The sequence below is a fragment of the Dipodomys merriami genome, unplaced genomic scaffold (genome assembly GCF_024711535.1).
Source record: "Dipodomys merriami isolate MVZ:Mamm:240054 unplaced genomic scaffold, mDipMer1.0.p SCAF_15, whole genome shotgun sequence".
Classification (NCBI taxonomy): Eukaryota; Metazoa; Chordata; class Mammalia; order Rodentia; family Heteromyidae; genus Dipodomys; species Dipodomys merriami.
In genome coordinates this window covers 32,932,274-32,952,898 of record NW_027202826.1, presented here as the reverse complement: position 1 = coordinate 32,952,898, position 20,625 = coordinate 32,932,274, and positions in this window count along the sequence as shown.

Below are 20,625 nucleotides of genomic sequence, written 5' to 3'. Positions count from 1 at the left end.
TGTGTGTGTGTGTGTGTGTGTGTGTGTGTATGTGTGTGTGTGTTTCTTTTCCTTTTGTTTATGTTTGTTGGGCTTTTTGAGTTTTGTACTCACTGTCATTTTATTTTTTAACATTGAATAATAATACTAAAATATTTCATTCTGAGTTTTGCTTATCCTTTGCTTATCCTATAGAGTTTTAAATTTTAAAAAATCTCATTATTACCAGTTGCCAATTACATCATTAATTTCTGTCCTATCTCCATTTCCAGGCCAATATTAACTTTCTGTAGTATCTCTTATATTAAAAAAAGAAAGCTAATGCCCACAGAGAACTTATTACCTGGTCTTATTTGTAACAACAGTCTCAAGTTGTCTGTATTTATGTCCACAATATGTCTTTTTATTTTGGTCAGGTAATTTCACTACACTGAAACCATGTTTTTCACAGTCATTAGTGACTTCCAGCTTGTCAGATCCCCAGGGACCTTGTTACTTTTAGACTTTACCTTATGAGATGGAGAAAAGCTTTATTCACTCCATCAATTCTGTCTGTGCTGTACCCCTCCCCACCCATTAATTTCCCAGATTTTGGTAAGCTTGTCTGTAACTATCTCCTGTTTATTTTCTTGCCTTGTAACAGTTGAGAAGCCACACAGTATTTAATCTTGGCTCTCCAAGGAAATGATTTAGCTTTGTAATTTATTTTTCAAGCCGATTCTTCCTTCTTGGATAAAACCTTCTTGGATAAAAGCCAGGTGCTAGAGGCTCCTGCCTGTAATCCTAACTACTCAGGAGGCTGAAATCTGAGGATCAAGGTTTGAAGCCAGCCTAGGAAGGAAAGACTCTTATCTTCAATTAACCATTAAAAAAATGCTGGAAGTGGAGCTGTAGCTCAAGAAGTAGAGCATTAGCTTTGAACAAAAAAAAAATCTCAGGGACAGCCCCCAGATCCTGAGTTCAATCTCCAAGACTGGCACACAATAAAGGAAAAAATAAATCTAAGGCACATCCCATAGCTTTTGATGAGCTTTCATAAAGTATTAAAAGTCACATATTTGGTAACACTTTTTAAGAGAGCCAAATAGAAGTACTTTTTTCTTCCTTTCCTTGCCTTTTCTTTCCCTTTCCTTTCTTTCTTTTGTTGGTCTTTTTGTTGGTGCTTGAACTCAGGGCCTGGGTATTCTCCCTGAGCTTTTCTGCTCAAGGCTCAAAGCTTTTCTGCTCCACCACTTGAGCCACAGCTCCACTTTTGACTTTCTGATGGTTAATTGGAGAAAAGAGTCTCAAGTGTACATCTTCGGGAGGGTATAGAACTCGAGGGGAAAGGGGCGAAAAAGTGCAGTGGTAGAGCTCACTGGACATGAATGGAAGTAAACTACTCAATTTGTGGGTGGAAATGTGAAGGAAGGACTGGGAGAGAGCTGTACAAAAAGAAATGTACTCATTACCTGACTTGTGTCATTGTAATCCCTCTGTACATCATTTTTATAACAATAAATTAATTTATTTTAAAAAAGAGTCTTGTGGACGTTCCTGCCCAGGCTGGCTTTGAACTGCAATTCTCAGATCTCAGCTTCCTGAATAGCTAGGACTACAGGCATGAGCCATGATTCCCTGTCCTGCTCCTTTTAAAGGTGTATTATTTCTATAGCCCCCACTCTAATCCTGGCTTGCATATTTGTGTGAGTGTGCTCACACATGTGTGCAAGGCCTCTCACAAGCTAGGCTTACATCCCCACCCTCATTCCTGACCCATGAGGCCACTCAACATGTTCTGTTGCTTTTTTCTTTTCTCCACTCAGTAAATGGTACTACCATTTATTCACTTAAGCAGGCCATTAACCCAGGGCTCTTTTTAAAAATTCCTCTCTGCCTCTTTCCCTTAGTCATGGCAATTTCTATCACCTTACTTCCAAATACACTCCGGATCCCACTGCTTTCCTTCACCCCTGGATGGCACAATAGACCAACCCATCCCCAACTTCAGGCCTGCCACCCCCACCCCCCACCCCTGCTCCATTGATGGCATCCTAATCCACCTCTGTACCCCAATTTGTGCTTTTGGCTCCAAGTTCCTTCCAGCCAGACAGGTCTTTTAAAATGTGTAAACCATCAGATGCTGGTGGCTCATCCTTATAATCCTAGCTATTCAGGCAGGCAGTGGAGGCAGGCAAATCTGAGAAGCTCAAAATAGATGTTTTATTTATCTCCTATTGACAAAAAAAGCTGGAAAAGAAATCATCGTTCAGGTGATAGAACACCAGCCTTGAGTAGAAAAGAAATCTGAAAGAAACTCCATCATGGATTTATGTGTTAATACAATATTGATTAAAATATTGCATAACTAGTATATGTCTAGGACAAACAGAAGAGGTCAAAGGCTATGTACATATGACCATATAAGCTGATGATAAGAGAAATGAACCCCAAGATAGGGACACAAGAGATTTTATCTTTCTTGCTGTTCTTTTTTTATTTTTTCTTTTCTTTTCTTTTTTTTTTGTCAGTCATGGAGCCTGAACTCTGAGCTTGGGCACTGGCCCTCTACTCTTCAGCTCAAGATTAGAGCTCTACCACTTGAGCCACAGTGCCACTTCCGGCCTTTTCTGCTTATGTGGTACTGAGGTGCTCATGCATGCAAGGCAAACACTCTACCACTAGGCCATCTTCCCAGCCCTTTCTTGCTGTTCTTGTTAATGTACTTATAATGTACTATGTGATTTTTGTTGTTGGTGTTTCTTTGTATGTTCTTCCCCCATGGTATAAACCCCTGTTGTCACTGTATTTGATTCCAATGTCCTGCCCTGCATCATATATCTACATTTTTCTAATTTAGGGAGGGGAAGGGAAATAACAAAATGCTGAAATAAAGATACAGGATGACCCATTGTAACAATGAGATGTACAAGACACTATGTTGAAAATGAACTTTATAACTTTGCAGGGGGAGTGGGGTAGGAGGGTAAGAGGGAGGAGTCGAGGAGGTAGGGAGGAAAGGGATGGTAGGGGGAAAACAATGCAGGGAGTAACAATGCTCAATAGGAAATGGACTGATTACCTTGCTCATATAACTGTAACCCCTCTGTACAATAAAAATATATTAAAAATAAAATTTTGCATTAAGTATTATTAATTGTGATTTTTGAGGTTTTTAGTACTACCTAAAATTCTGTGTCTGAGGCAAGAGCCTTGTTTTCTTCTCTTAATCACTACCTAGAGATTCAGAGTTAAGTCTGATGATTATTGTCAGGTTCAGCATGTATCCTTTCTTAGGAGTCTTTCCTGGCTTTATGAGTTTTTGCATAAATGGGTGTTGAATGCAATCAAAATCTCCTTGGACTCCTCTGGAGAATATGTACGAATTCTTCTTGAATCTCTTCTGTAGAGTTCCATGGGTTTACACTTTCTTTAATGCTGACCTTGACCTGAGTCCCTAGGACAAACTCTACTTGTCATTTTATGTGAAAGACACTGATAATGTTTTTAATACTCTATAGAACTCAGAGCTCAACTTGTTACCATTCTACATATTTTTATATCTTATTTATTGACAATATTTGTCTCCTTCCTTCCTTCCTTTCTTCCTTCCTTCCCTCCTTCCTTCCTTCCTTTCTTTCTTCCTTCTTTTCTTTCTTTTTTTAAATTCTCATGGCCTGGGCATTATCCTTGAGCTTCTTGTGCTCAAGACGAGCACTCTACCACTTCAGCCACAGCTCCACTTTTGGCTTTTTGGTGGTTAATTGGATATAATTGGGTTTGTCTGGCTGGGCTAGCTTCAAACTATGATCCTCAGATCTCTTCTCCTGAGTAGCTAGAATTATAGGCATGAGCCATCATCACCCAGTTGTTTATTGCACTATTTATTATTTGTTTAAAAACTGTTTTTATCTGGGTTATGGCTCATCAGATGAGTTATGTGGCTACCTATATTTATCTAGGGTCTAAAACAGAATAGTCACATTCATATAAAGGCAAATGTATTAACTAAAGTTTGGTATAGCCAGTGGAAGACTCCATTGGTGTAACTCATTTGAATAACTCAGTCTAACAAAAGGAATACCAGAAAGCTGGTACTTAAGGTGTCACGGTCCAGGTGGAGAGGGGGGATATAAAGGGAAGGGATGCAGATGAATGAAGAGAGCAAGGGTGGCTAAATGCAGTCATAATAGTCAATGTACAAAAATGGAACCAGAAAAATTGAGGGATGGGTGGGGTTGGAAGAGATAAGGGAGAAAGATGGAAGGAGTGATATTGATGAAGATACATTGTACTCATAACCTGACATGTTGAATTGAAACCTTCTGTACAGTTGCTTAGAGAAAATGATGAACAGCTGTATAGGAAAAGAGTTCTGTTCCTTAGAGATCTGGTAAAAGTGACCTAAAAAATTATCTAGGCCTGGTGTCATCGGGCAGAGGAGAAACTCATCTCAATTTCTATAACCTACATTGTCTCTATATCTGTGACCCAGTTTTAGAATTTTGTACTTTCGTACAAACTGTCATTTTCTATTTAGGCTTTTGAATGAATTAGTTGTATTATGACACTCTTAACAGTTAACATTTGTAGTACTGCTCATTCAGTGCTCTTAGTATTATTTTTTTTATCAACATCTAGTTTTGTTTTATTACTTGCCTCTTATTTTTTGCATGGTGAATCAAAAGCTAAGTTCATTTTTTTTGGTCCAACTCTTTTGGTATTCAGAGCTTTCACATTTGCTGAAGTTTTCTCTGCATCATTTGAACTTTCCATTTTGATTGCTTCTTTCAGCAAATATTTCTTTACAAGAAGCTTTGTTATTTTAATTAATTGTATTTTGTTTGGTCAATATAGCTGGCTTACACAGCATAAACCTTAATTTGTTGAAATCTTATTTGCTAGGCAAGGTAAATTGGAATGAATCTGTTAATATGTTTGAAGATAATGCAGTTGATGACTATGCCTTTTTCTTATGTATCTACTAGAATAATCTTGTTCATTGGACCAGCCAATTTTCTATAGATTTACTTAAATATTTAATTCCTATATCCAGTTCTCTGCAGTCTTACTTATATTTTGTTTAATTCCTGTGTTATTTTCTGAGAGGGGTATGTATGTAAGGATTGTGGATTTGTCATTTATTTCTTGTGGTATTGCCAATTTATGATTGTGTATGAGAGGATGTATGTGTATGTATACTAGTGTATGCTTGTCCTAGGGCTTGAACTCAGGACCTGGGCAATGTCCCTGAGCTTTTTTTGCTCAAGGCTGGCACTCTACCTCTTGAGCCACACCTTCACGTTTGGTTTTTTGATGGTTAATTGGAGGTAAAGTTCTCACAGACTTTTCTGCCCAGGCTGGCTTTGAATTGTGATCCTTAGATCTCAGCCTTCTGAGTATCTAGGATCACAGGTGTGAGCCATCAGCACCTAACTAGGTTTGCCAATTTTCACTTAACATATATTGAAGCTGTGTTGCTAGCAAGAAGTGAAAGCCCATGGATATATTATTATATTGGCTAGTTATTGCTTTTTATGACTTGTCATAGTGAGTCCTATTATGTAGGATAATGAAGATTCTACATCTCCTTTGTTTTAGTCAGTTTTTATTTTGTCATAAAAATTGAGACTCTGGATTATAATTTGAACTTGGTATATTAAATTGCACATCATGTATATATTATCGTTCATGGTAGAAAGAGAAAAATAAGAATATATACTGTAATTTGCTTCTACTTGCACAAAGAAATAGTAAAGGATATGCTGGGCACTAGTGGTCCATGTCTCTAGTCCCAGCTACTCAGGATATTGTGGTCAGAGAATTCATAATTCAAGGCCAACTGTATGCAGAGGAGTTTTCAAGACCCCTTTTCAACCAATGACTGGGCACAGTAGTATGCACCTGTCATTCCAAGTTCTGTGGGAGGCTGAAATCAAGGAGATTGCAATTCCATAACAGCATTGGCAGAAAAGTACTCAAGACACAATCTCCATGGAGATAAACCAGATATGGTAGTGTGTGCTTATAATCCCAGTGCAAAACCTAAAGTAGGAGGATTACCATCAGGCACATGCATAGGTGGAAAGCAAAACTGTATCTCAAAAATACCCAGGAAAAACAAAGCTGGTTGCATGATTCAGGTGGTAGAGCATCTGCTTAGCAAGTGTGAGACCCTGAGTTCAAACCCCAGTAACAAGGAAAGAAAGAATGAGAGATAGAAAGAGAAAGGAAGGAAGGAAGAAAAGGAGGGAGGGAAGGAGGAAGGAACAAACCAACAGAAAATACTAAAAGAATAGATAAGAATCTCAGGATATGTGTTTTGGCCCACTACTGAAAAATTAATAGGAATTTAAGTCAAGGCTGAAGCCAAATATTACAGTCAAAAACATGACCCTTAGGGACACAAAACTATATATGAGCAAGCATATAAACTTTTGGCTATTGTTATTAAAATATATTAATCATATGTTAAAGCTTTGACTTTGTGGTCCAGGAGCAATTACTCTTCCTTAGCACCATCAGCTGCAGTGGAATACCAAATAACCTCATTCTACCAGCGGAGATTGGTACAGGAACAGCCCTGTGATTGCCAGGCCAGGCAGGAAGGTCTGCCTGATGGAGCTTCATTGCTATTGCTGCAGCCATTCTGTCTTCTTTCGGAATGGTGGGTGAAATGAGGATTTCTCGGTTCAAGATGTGGCCAGTGGTTATGGAACACTCCCAATGAAGGCAGCCCACAAAGTCTTCCTATAGATTTTAGAGTGCTACACTCATTTAAATATTCTTCATGCCTTCAAGGAAAATTTCTTATTCAATATAGAATCCAGCCAGTGGCCCAAATAGACAATTCTAGTTATTTAGGAGGCTGAGATCCAGCAAAAATCTGGATCACCAGCCTAAGTTAAAACCCCAGTACTGAAACAACAACAACTAAGAGACATAATCATCAACAACAAAAATATTGAACCTAGAAATGTAGCACTTGAATAATATAATTGGCTGTCAAGATAAGAAAACTGCCTCTGAATTTCTATCTGTTTCAGCTTTTGCTTTGTGCATATCAATTTCAGAAACCTCTCTGGGGCAGAAATAAATACCATCAAAAATAGATTTCTCAGCCTCCAAAATGCTGAGACCCCTTAAAAAAATAAAATATGTGAGTTGGGAAAACGAGGTCTGAGACCAACGTTGGTACTTAATTATATGAAACTAATAAGAGGAGACCTTTATAAGTGCACTATTAGCCATATTTAAATTAATGAAATATTTTAGAAGTTAACTTGTATGATTTTTACTTTGCTTTTTAAAATAAGCTTTTACTTGTTTAGTTATTTATTTATTAAAAAGTGAATTTTATTGTATTTTTTTGGCTAGACATGGTTGCTCACCTTTGAATCCCAGCTACTCAAAAGGCAAGTACTAGAAGACTGTAATTCAAGGCCAGCCTGGGGGGGGGGGGGAGAAGAAAAGAGAGACTTCCCCATCTCAACCCACAAGTTGGACATGTTGGCATACTTGTTATCCCAGCTATGTGGAAGGTATTATAGGAGGATCACAGTCCAAGCTAGATATGGACAAAAAAAATCATGAAAATTTATCTGAAAAATAGCAAAAATATTTACAGGGTATGGCTCAAGTGGTGGAGCACCTCCTTAGCAAGCTTGAGGCTCTGGGCTCAAAGCACAAGCTGAGAGCTATCTTATCCTACATTTTGTATCATATGGCTCACTCTCCTAGCACTAAGGAGGCTGAGATCTGAGAATCACAGTTAGAAGCCAGCTTTGGCAGGAAAGTTTGTGAGACTCTTATCTCCAATTAAACACCAGAAACCCAGAAATGGAACTGTGGCTGAAAATGGTAGAGTTATAGCCTTGAGCAAAAGCGCTCAGAGACAGGCCCTGAGTTTAAGCCCTATGACCACCACCACCAATAACAAAAATGTCTGTACATAGTTTTATCATGATGGTTGACTTATTACTAGCAGGAACAAATATATTCCTCTTAAAAACTATCTTGACATTGTCAGAAATCTCTTGCCCTTATGCTACAGAAACATAGATGGAAATTCCATCTTCTATTGGCAATGTATACAATAAGCATAAACCTGACAAGGAAGGAGCTTAACTGGATTAGTGTTTATATAGTGAATATTTTGTAAATATTTTGGGGTATTTACATTTATATTATAAATCAAGCTTGTGTAGCATGTTGCATTCAGTTTCATTACATCTATGGTAATCAGCTTTTACTTTTGGAGTTCTTTACTAAATTACCTTTTAAGACTTGAGGCCTCAGGTATCAGCTCAATTTTCACAAAGATGAAACAATAATAGATGGGTCATTATAAGTTATTTCAGGGTTCCACAGCTTGAGATATCTATTTTCAAACTTCCTGAATAATTTTTCTTTAGAAAATATGTAAACAGCTTGGAGTTAGATTTATTTCATGCAGAGTTTCTTTTAATACATTACATTGTGTTACATTTATATTGTGATTTACTGATTGTGTGGAGGATCATTTCTGTGCTTTTTACTTACCTCAGACTCTACTTGTTCTTTTTTTTCTGGTTCTTTGCCACTTACTGTATTGTTTAAATTTGTTTGTTTGTACATTTTTGGCCAGTACTAGCACTTGAACTCAGGGCTGAGGTGCTCTGTTTTGCTCAAGTCTGGTGCTATACTATGGCTCCACTTCTGGCTTTTTGTTAGCTAATTGGAGATAAAGTCCCATGAATTTTCCTGCTGAGGATGGTTTTGAACTATGATTCTCAGATCTTAGTCTTCTGAGTGGCTAGGATTACAGGTGAGAGCTACCAGCACCCAGCTGAACTGTCTTGAGTTTATTTAATGTAACAGTTTGTTTTCTGATCACTTTTTTTTTCTGATCTAAATATAATGATTTGTCCAGGATTTTGCTGCTGATTAAGAATAATCTTAACAACTATTAAAGTATTGATAAAGTAATAGCTACTTACCAAGTATATCTGATCTCTCAAGTCATGTTCTAAATGAGGGTCTATAATGCTTTCTCACTTAATCTGTTCAATAACTCCTATAGCTCGGTAGTACTAAAATTACAACTTTTTTGGGGGCAGGTCCTGGGGCTTGAAGTCAGGGTCTGAAATAGAGCTGTGGTGCAAGTGATAGAGAACTAGCCTTGAACACAAAAGCTCAGGGATAACTTACAGACCCTGCCTTCAAGCCAGGACCAGTACACACACACACACACACACACGCACACACACATACACACACACACACACATACACACGCACACACACACACACGCACGCACACACACACACACAGACAAAAATTAACAGTATTATAGAATATTAGTTACTTGTCAAAGTTCAGGCAGCTCAGGAAAGGAGATTTCAGCTCTAGTTCTGCTTCATTAGAGTCCTGCCTACCCTTAAATCTTTTAGCATGCACTATATAAAGTGAGCTTTTAACTGATTTCAACTGACAATCAGCTGTTATGTGTTCTAGATGCTTTCTTCTTCCACAAAACCATCCATTCCTCACCCCACAGCTAGGTTATGCATCCCTCTGTGTTGCTTTTCTGTCTCATTTTTCTCCATTGTAACGCATCCGGTTTATCTATTGCTGCTGGTTTTGTTCATCTTACAAATAGCAGGTCACTTCCTTCAAAACGTCCAACGAAATCTGCCTGTTTTTCAAAAGCTTCTCCCAACTATAAGCACATCCCACCATAATCTGACACCATGATACACACTCTCTTTTCTGGACCAATCCCCTATCCCTCACCCAGCACCTAATTGGTGATACCAGTTTGGTATTTCTGGCCAGGTTCCCACAGCTTCCAGACCATCAACAACCACCTTGCTTTTCTGCTCAATGAAAAAGCTCTGTACTTTTCTTTAAATTCCTAATGGACTTATAAATCACTCTGATAATTTTTTATGAACCTGAAATATGACAGAGTAACCACATATAGCAAGGTTTTTAAATTATCCAGATCATGTCTTCTGTTTTTTAAAAAACGTGTGTGTGTGTGTGTGTGTGTGTGTGTGTGTGTGTGTGTGTGTGTGTGTGTGTGTGTGTGTGTGTGTGTGTGTATGTTGGTAGTGGGTCTAGAACTAAGGGCTTTATCCTCTCTCTTGGTTTTTCTGCTAAAGCTACTTGAGCCACAGCTCCACTCCCAGTTTTTTGCTGGTGAATTGGCTTATATAACTTCTCCTTAAGCTGTCTTTGAACCAGGAATGTCAGAATTCAGCATTCTGAGAAGGTAGGATTGCAGATGTGAGCCACAGTGCCCCATTCAATGTTGCCACCCAGGCCCTGGCAGCTACTGCTCTTATGGAGACTGTTTCTCCAGCTTCATCTGCCCCTGCTTTACCCTTTTCCAGGTAATTCATCACCCAGTAGTCAGTGGTCCTTACAAAAACTCAGAGGCTGCCACACATCTTCTTGTCTTCCAAAGGGAAGCTATCTCATTTAGAGTGGGACCCCAAATCCGTCATGGATACGAGGCTGTGTTAGATCTAGCTAAGTTACCCCTGGTCACTGTAACCTGAAGAAGCCACAAGGGCCTCATGGGACTTTGACTGCATCAGCATGAAATGCAGAGCTTCACACAGAGCTGTTTCCTCTGTGCAAAGCTTATATCTCCCAGATGTCTGCAAACCTTAACCCAAAGGTCTCCTGCCAGCAAGGCCTCTTCTGGGAGTCTTAGTCTCAGTTTCCCTAGCCATATCATCCTCTATTCTCTGTGCTTCCAAGATCCTGGAAAATTGGGAATTTGTGACTCTTTTCTCTTTCTTTGCGTGCGTGTGTATGCGTCTCTCTCTCATACTCTTTCTCTCCCCTACCCTCTCTCTTTCTAGTAGTAGGCTTCAACTTAGACCTTTGCATTCTCACTTGGCTTTTTTGCTTAAGGCTGGTGTTCTATCACTTGTGCCATATACTTCTGGCTTCTTTTGCTGGTTAATTGGAGATTAATCTAACAGACTTTCCTGCCCCAAATGGTTTCTAACCAAGATCTTCAACTCTCAGCCTCCTGCGTAGCTAGGATTACAGAAGTGAGCCACTACTATTGGCTCAGATTCTGATTTTATGCACAGCACTCCAAAGGTTGCTGGGAGTTTCTTAGCCTGCCTGTCTGCTTGCTTACTCCTCAGCCCAGGAACTCACTGACCAGGAACAAAGGCTGTTGTGCCAACATGGCTGGAGAGCTTAATAAAAAGAAAGAAAGGAGAGGAGAAAAGAGGAGAGGAGAGGAAAAGAGAGGAGAGCAGATGAGAAGAGAGGAGAGGAGGAAAAAAGATGCTACACCTTTTTTTTCCCTGAAATTGAAACATTTTTAGCAAGGTTTTGCTTCTGAGGTTTGGATGTATTTAGAATCACATAAAGACCTTAGACAGACCCTTAGGTTTCACGGAAAAGGGGAGAGAGGAACTGTCTCTGATAGCAGCCCATGGAAAGGGGGCTGTCAGTAACATACTTATAGAAGAGCCTTTGGGGAGCTAGAGTTTTGTTTTTTTCCTTTTATTTGTAATATTTTTGCTTTGAAAAAAAATGTTTTTGTCGGTTGTGTAGCCTGAACTCTGGGCCTGGGAGCTGTCCCTCAGCTTTTCAGCTCAAGACTAGAACTCTACCACTTGAGCCACTGTGCCACTTCCAGCTATTTCTGCTTTTGTGGTGCTGAGGAATTAAACCCAGGGTCTCATACATGTGAGGAAAGCCACCTTCCCAGCCCTGAAAAATATTTTTTAATGTTTTAACATTTTATAAGTTATTCAACATTGTTTTGTCCTGTTGTTTTAAGGTTAATTTTTGTAGGGAAGGAATTTTTCATTATATTTTGATCTTGACCTTGATTTTGATTGTGTGTGTCTTGTGTGTGTTCATGCATGTGTGGGCATGTACACACCAGAACTGGGGCTTAAACTTGAGGAATAGGCACCCTACCTCCTGAGCTACAGGTTCATTTCTAGCTTTTTGCTGGTTGATTAGAGATAAGAGTTTCTGATTTGTCTGCTTAAGCTGGCTTACAACCTTGATCCCTCAGACTTTAGCCTCCTGAGTAGGTTACAAGTCTGGGGCACCATCCCTGGCTTGGATCCACTCTTTTGAAATGTACTTTATCCTAGTCCTTTATGACTATAGCTACTCTTATCCAAATAATGTGATTATTTTAAAGTCAAACAGCATTCAAAGAGCTAGAGATGCTTATTTGTTATGCATTTCCTTGTGCTTTGGGTTATGTCGCTCACTTTTGAAACTAAAAAAGCATTTTACTTGGCAAAGTTTGTACTGGGACTTGAAATCAAGGCCTCATTCTTTCCCTTGTCTAATCTGGGGCCTGAACTCAGAGTCTGGGCACTATCCCTGAGCTTGTTTGTGTTCAAACCTAGTGCTCTACCACTTGAACCGCAGCACATTTCTGGCTTTTCTGAGTAGTTTATTGGTGATAAAAGCCTCATAGACTTTTCCAAATGGCCTGGCTTTGAACTGCTATCCTCAGATTTCAGCCTCCTGAGTAGCTAGGATTAAGGTGTGAACCACCAGTGCCAGGCTACCCTTGTCTTTCTTATTTGGAGATGGTGCTCTACCACTTAAGCCATGGCTCCAGACCAGCCTTTTTCTTGTTAATTTGAGATGGAGTCTCACAGACTTTTCTTCCCCAGGTGGCTGTGAATTGTCTATCAGATCTCAGCCTCCTGAGAAGCTAGGATCACAGGAGTGAGCCATTGGTGCCCAGCTTTCTTCACAAAATTTTATAATAGACAATATATATGTAAATAATACATGTGGTATAGTAATCTTATAATATTAGTTGAGTTTTGCCCTATAAAACATTTTGTTGATCTGGGCACCCGTGGCTCACATCTGTAATCCTAACTATTCAAAAAGCTGAGATCTGAGAATTGTGATTAAAAGCCAGCATGCTCAGGAAAGTCTGTGAGACTCTTATCTCCAATTAACCAACAAAATGCTGGAAGTAGAGCTGTGGTTAATGGGTAGAGCACTAGCCTTGAGCAAAAAAAAAAACTCAGGGTCAGTGCCCAGGCCCTGAGTTGAAGTCCTAAAAACAGGCTTACACACACTCACAAATGATGTTCTTCCGACGGGTTGGGGGGTGGGCTTCAGGGACGGAAAGCATGCCTAGTATACGTAAGGAACTGAGTTCAAAAGGACAGATTCTCTTCATTCCATGGAGATTCTATTTTCTTTGCCAAGCGTATTAATTAATGTGTGTTTCTAACAAAATATAAAGCTGACCAAAAAGATTACAGAAAAACTTTGCTTCTCAGAGTAGCTGTGGAAAGACCTAGACTGGGAATGTGAGTCTAATATATGTAAGTATCTATATATATGCACACGTGCATATATATGTGTGTATATATACATATATGTATGTATATACATATAAACTATATATGAATATATATTTATAGTGAAATAGTTATGGTTTTTATATATTATATAAGACATAATATATTATAATGACATTATATATTATAGAATGTAAATTCTACATGATCATATGTAGCACATATGGCCATACATATTATATTGTATATATGGGCTTCAAGGTAACAGAGTTGTTAGTGAGTTTGCAGACATCAGTATTTCTGTACCCTCCTGCTGTGATGCAGTGTGACCTAGCTCCCAGTGTTCCTGGCCAGCAAATGTCTGGGCTGAGGAACAAGTCCAAGGCAGGCCAAGGAGCTTTCAGTGGTCTCTGGAGTGCTGTGCATGAAACTCAGAATCTGGGCACACTTCAGTGGCTCATACCTAGCATCTCAGCTACTCAGGAGACTGGGATCTGAAAATCATAATTCAAAGCCAGCTGGGACAGAAAAGTCTGTTTGATTCTTATCTCCAATTAATGAACAAGAAGCCAGATGTGGAGATGAGACCCAAGCCTTAACACCAGCCTTAACCAAAAAACAAAGCAAATGAGAACACAAGGCTCTGAGTTCAAGCCATGGTACTGTCACCAAGAGAGAGAGAGAGAGAGAGAGAGAGAGAGAGAGAGAGAGAGAGAGAGAGAGAGAGAGAGAGAGAGCACAGAAGAGAGGAGAAGGAAGAGAGAAGAGAAGAGAAGAAAAGAGAAGAGAGGAGAAGGGAGGAGAGGAGAGGGAGGGAGGGAGGGAGGGAAGGAAGGAAGGAAAGAAGGAAGGAAGGAAGGAAGGAAGGAAGGAAGGAAGGAAGGAAGGAAGGAAGGAAGGAAGGAAGGAAGGAAGGTATATGCCACACAGCATGTGCCTCTGGCTGCTTGGTTTTGGAGCAGGTCTTCATTCAGCATGTCATGTTCACCCATTATGCATGTGAGGACGCTGGTGACAAGGGCCACAGGAAGTGTGATGAGAGTAATCTCCTCTGGAGAGTTGAGAGAGGCGGAGGAGGAAAGTTTATGTCCAGGGAGTAGACAGCAGGGATCGCTGAAAGGTGTTAAATGTAATCAGTTTGTAGAACAATGGAGGAACAGAATTCACAAGTGAATGCGCACTTCACAAGAGCACAGCTGAGCTCACAGAGAAAGACCATGTAAATGAACAAGAAATGTCAATTGGGCTCCTAAAAGTTCAAAATCATCTTAATTGGCCCTTATAGGAACTGGTTCTGTGGCTGGACAGACCAAGTACCATTAACCATGTGTAAGGTCATTACTGTTGTATCATCTCAATCACCGTGAGCAAATGAAGTGAATGAAGGCTGTGCTTAGCCTGAACATTCATAGAATTTCAGTCATTTTTTTATTGTGAAAATACTGTACAGGGAGGTTACAATTACATGGGCAAGACAATGAGTACATTTCTTATCAAGCATTGTAGCCTCCTCCTTTGTTTCCCCTTCCCATCCCTTCCCATCCTCCTCCTGCCCCCTCACCTAATCCTCCCCGTCCCCTCCCCACCAAAATTGTAAAGTTTGTTTTCGAATTTCAGTCATTTTTTATAATAATATCTACATCTAACCAGGTGCTGGTGGCTTCTACCTGTAATCCTATCTATTCAGGAGGCTGAGATCTAAGGATCACAGTTCAAAGCTAGTGTGGGTAGATAAATCAGAGTGACTCTTACTTTCAATTCAACACCAAAAAGTCAGATATGGAGTTGTCACTCAAATAGTAGAGAGCCAGCCCTGAGGAACAAAGCCAAATGAGACCAAAAACAAACAAACAGAAAAAGCATAACAAGGATCTACAAATTCCAACATGGTGTGCTCTAAAAAGGGCAGAAGACAGCACCAGTGGCTTCTGACCCAAGACACTGAGCACTGTTCATCTATCAGACCATCCATGATTTCCTTCTTTCCCCATCCCTCACGGATCTGACTGTCAAGCAGGCAGAATATTGATGTTTAATGTCTTTGGAAAGAAAATGTTTAGTACACACTGCACAAGTTGGCTGAAAGAAAATTGAATCCCATCCCAATGCCATCTGTTATGCTGTGACAACACCAGAGTGACTACCTAAAGTCAGCCAGGCAACTGCTGAGAGCAACCCCATATACCAATGCCTGAGGCTGGGCACTGGTGACTCACGTCTGCAGTCCTAGCTACTCAGGAGGCTGAGAACTGATCATCATGGTTTGAAGCCAGTGTGGGCAGGAAAGTCCTTTACAAACAGTAGTGTGTGTGTATGTGTTTGTGTGTATGTTGTGTGTGCGCGTATGTTTTATCTTCTTCACTCCCAATATCCATCATCGCTTTTCCTTCAGTCTTTCCTTTTTATATTCATATCCTATATTATTATTGTTGTTGTTATTAGTTATTGTTGTTCTTATTACCATTTTAGGCCTAGATTCTACATATAAGTGACAACATAATATTTGGTGTGGTGAGCTTGGCTTACCTTCAACACAGTGATCTCCAGTTCATCTATATCCCTGTTAACGACATAATTTCAGTCTTCTTTATGGCTGAATAATATTCCATTGAGTATTTATGCCACATTTTCTTTAGCCATTCATTGACTGTTGGGCATATAAATTATTTCTGAAGTTTAGCTCTCATGACAAGAGCTCCCTCCCCTCCCCTCTCTCCAGGGACAGACTTAGAAGTGACTGCTGCTTTTCTCTGCCTTGCTTTCCCCATGATTTTTGGCTGGAAAGACTTAACCATTTTTCTAGTGTGTGGAAATACTGGCATTTTCTAATAGATGTTTTGAAATAGATTTAAAATTTTTTCTTTAAGGGGTATGGATATGACCTTTATTGAGCTGCATCAGAGTGGAAGTTGTGTTTGCACAAAACCAATTGTTTTGGCTATAACTTCTGCATTGTAAAGCAATTCCTAACAGTTTTGTAAAAGCAGTCAACTCAATCAGAGTTCAGGGCTTTGGAGTCAATAGCTTATTTGAAACCGTAGACCCATTCAGAATGACGACTCCAGTGAGGAAATTTAGTTGGTTGGAAAGCTAACTAAACTGCTCAAAGAATTACAAAAAGACAAATGTGTTGGGGGGGGGGGTGTTTGGTTTTTTTTTATTTTATTTTTGGTGCCAGTCCTGGGACCCAAACTCAAGCTTTTCTTTGCTCAAGGCTAGTGCTCTATCACTTGAGCCATAGCTCCACTTAAAGCTTTTATGGTAGTTCATTGAAGGTAAGAGTCTCATGGGTTTTCTGTTTGGCCTGACTTTGAACCAGGATCCTCAGACGTCAGATTAGTGAGTAGCTAGGATTACAGGTATGAGCCACTGGTGCCTATTTAACATTGTGTGTTTTGCTTTTGTTTTTGGTTTTGTTTTTGCATAGACATGGAGCGGTGGACTCATCAACACTGCACAGCTATTCTGGAGTATTTAGAGTCCCAGATAATAAGGAAACTAGGGACTCTATAGAAAAGTCATCATGGTTTCTTTTTCCCAAAAAGACATTCATGGTACAAACACCAGTGTTGTAGCCTTGATGACAGAATCCACTTTCTCATCTCCATCACGAGCAAGTTGCATGGGACATGGGACAGGGGTATGATGCTTTATCTTTAAATGTCCCGGTACCTCTCCTACCTGTTCAAGGCCCCCACAATAGTCACACACAGTGGTAGTTGAACCCAAAGAACTGGGGTTGATTAGTCTCCATTTCAGAAGTCATGAATAGTCCACTGAGAACTACCAGTCCTTTGAGGGCAGAAAACTGCCTTTATTTTGGTCTCTCCAGAGTACTTTCTAGCCTTAACATTAGCCATTTCACTCATTGTTTTTTGTTTGTTTTTGTTTTGTTTTGTTTTAGGTCCCAAGACCAGGACTGGAACTCAGTACTGGCTGCTTTCATTCATTGGCTAGTGCTCTACCAACTGAGCCACCTTTCCAGCCCCAACATTAGCCACTTCAAATCTGGCAGAATTCTAGTAAGCAAGGCACAGAAAAAGGTTTCATCAGATCTTCATTCGTCTGCAGTTCAAACTGCCTTATTGCTTAAATTGATTAATAAGTGATTGATTGGCTAGGACTTGGTCCAAGCCACATGTATAATAAATCTTCAGATAAGGCAGGCTAACTGTATTTACATAAATAATGAAGACACCCAAGCTTTCCCTTGTCAGTGTCTGTTCCACAATGGCACACTAAAAAATCTGTCTATAGAGCTTTACAGAACCACTGATGCACATAGCTAAGAATAATGAATTTGGAAAAAAGGGAAAAGTGTCTCTTACTCATTTTGAATGTTTTCCAACTATAAAATTCATCTTAGAGCAGAGTTAAATCAGTAATAATGCTCTCCCAACAGTAACACAATAATTAATGTCCTACTGATGAGAGTAGATGTGAAAGAATCAATTCTTATTTACATTTCACTTGTCCAACAACAGACAGATTTTACATTGTCAAAAACTTAATTGAGCCAGGCATCAGTGACTCATGGCTGTAATTCTAGCTACTCAGGAAGCTAAAATTTGAAGATCATGGTTCAAAGCCATCCCAAGCTGGCTGATTTAAAAAAAAAAAAGCAGAGAGTGGAGCTATGGCTCAAATAGTAGAGTACTTGCCTTGAGCCAAAAACTTGGGCAAAAAATTCAGGTCCAGGTCCTGAGTTCAAGCTCTATGACCAGTGCACATGCATGTGTGTGGACGAACACAAACACACACGCACACTCACACAGATACACATACAAAAGAAAGGAAGAAAGGAAGAAAAAGAAAGAAAGAAAGAAAGAAAGAAAGAAAGAAAGAAAGAAAGAAAGAAAGAAAGAAAGAAAGAAAGAAAGAAAGAAGGAAGGAAGGAAGAAAGAAGGAAGGAAGGAAGAAAGAAGGAAGGAAGGAAGGAAAGAAGGAAACCTTAATTGGGATAATGTAGCAGAATCATGGGAGGAGCAAAATCATAAAATCATGGAATGTTAGACTTGAAAATAACTACATTATCTAGGCTGATCTGCATGCCAGCAAAAAAGGAAAGGAAACAGTTGGCAGAAGTCCACAGCGGGGTATTGGGGATTCTCTCCCCAAACTCAATTGAAGCATAATCCTAGCTACTCAGGAGTCTGAGATCTGAGGATGGAGATTCAAAGCCAACCCCAAGCATTCCTTCCAATTAACTACCAAAAAGCCAGAATGGAGTTGTGGCTCAAATGGTAGAGCACCAGCCTTGAGCAAAAAAGCCAACCAAGAGCTTGAGGCCTGGAGTTCAAGGATCAGTACTGGCACAACAAACAAACAAAACCACAAGTCAATAGAAGTATATTTTTGAGGTTTCTGTACTAAGGTTTTTCAACATTGGCAAGACTAACTTTTTGAACCTGATCATTTTTGTTGTGGGGAATTGTTCTATGCTTTGTAGAATGTTCAGTGATATCTTGAGACCCTACATCCTGGATGCCAGTAACCACCCTCAAAGTTATAGCAATCAAGAATGTCAACATTGTGGGGCTGGGAAGGTGTCTCAGTGGTAGAGCACTTGCCTTGCATGCCTGAGGCCCTGGGTTCGATTCCCCAGCACCACATAAGCAAAAAGAAAAAAGCCGGAAGTGGCCCTATGGCTCAAGTGGTAGAGCGCTAGCCTTGAGCTGAAGAGCTGAGGGACAGCGCCCAGGCCCAAAGTTCAGGCCCCATCACCGGACCCAAAAAAATGTCAACATTGGAAGCATGGTTCAGATGGTAGACCAGCCAATGAGCACATGCATTCAGATACCAAGTTCAAGATCAGGTCTCAGAAAAATAAAAATAAAAAAGAAGTAGGTAACAATGCTCAACAAGAAATGTACTCATTACTCATGTAACTGTAACCCTTCTGTACAGCATCTTTACAATAAAAATAAATAAAAATTGTCTCCAGACATTGTCAAACATGTCTTGCAGAGGGAAGCAAAGTTGGTCCCCTATTGAAAGTCACTGGACTTGACATTGCCTGAAAAGCAAAGTTTGGGGCCTTTTTCCAATCAAACCAAAGACCTCAGGAGAGTGTTAATTAAATCTTATGAGGCCCACAGACATCTTAGCTACTGGAAGTCGGTCACAGTAGTCCACACAATGACGGACAAGAAGAAATTAAATAGTAACACCTTTCCACTCTCTCCTACTGAGGCATAGAGAATGGCTCTGGAGAGAAAAATCCATTCTCACCTTGGATTCCCACAAGAAATAAAATCACATTACCTGCATGGGTTTAACCCCATCCTTCACACTTGCACTTCCAAGTCTCAGCAAGCTGGATGCCAGTGGCTCATGCCTGTAATCCTAGCTACTTAGGAGGTTGAGATTGTGGTTCAAAGCCAGGCTGGGTAGGAAAATCCAAGAGACTCATCTCTAGTTAACCACCTAAAAGGTGGAAGTGGAGCTGTGGCTCAAGTGGTAATGCATTGGCCTTGAGCACAAAAACTCAAGAACAGAGCCCAGACCCTGAGTTCGAGCCCCAGAACCAGCACCAAAAACAGCAACAATAAGAATAGTGCAATCAACATATTATAAGGATATTCTCATATTAGACAGTTAGGTATGGAACCCTGTATATCATGTAGCCATTAATAATTTAGGAAAGCAGCATATCATGGGCATTGTAAAACTAAAGATCTATATGATCTTCATTAGCACTAAGTCAGAAGGAACCTAAACATGTCACTTTGAGCAAAGGCCCAGGTAGAGTTTGAGAGCAGAGGTCTGAAGATGCTGTGAGACTTCAAAAGAAATAGAGCACACAGTAGATTAGAAGTGATGCTCAGCTGGTCACCAGTGGCTCATGCAACCTCCTGCTGTGGCAAAGGCTGAGATCAGAGGATCACAGTGTGAAGCCAAACCACAAGAGACTCATTTCTAATGAACCAGCAAAAAAGTTTTAAGTGGAGGTATGGCTCAAGTGGTAGAGCACCAATCCTGAGAGGAAAAGCCAAGAACACAAGACCTGAATTCAAGCCCCAGTATTGGTACACACACACACACACACACACACACACACACACACACACACACACACACACACACACACACACACACACACACCTCTAGTTTCAGGTGGCTTTCTCTGCTCTGCTCAATGCTCTGCACCTGCACAATGACCTTGAAGGTCACCTTCAAGCAGCAATGGAAGGTGTGGCATTGATCTAGATGCATCATACTCATAAATGATCAAATGGAAAGCTTTATACAACTACTTTAAAACATATTGACACAAGCAATGAGAGTAAAGGAAGATACTCTTAGGGGAGAATGCCAAAGACTAATGCCTCCAAACACTTAAAATCCTATTTATTCAAACCAG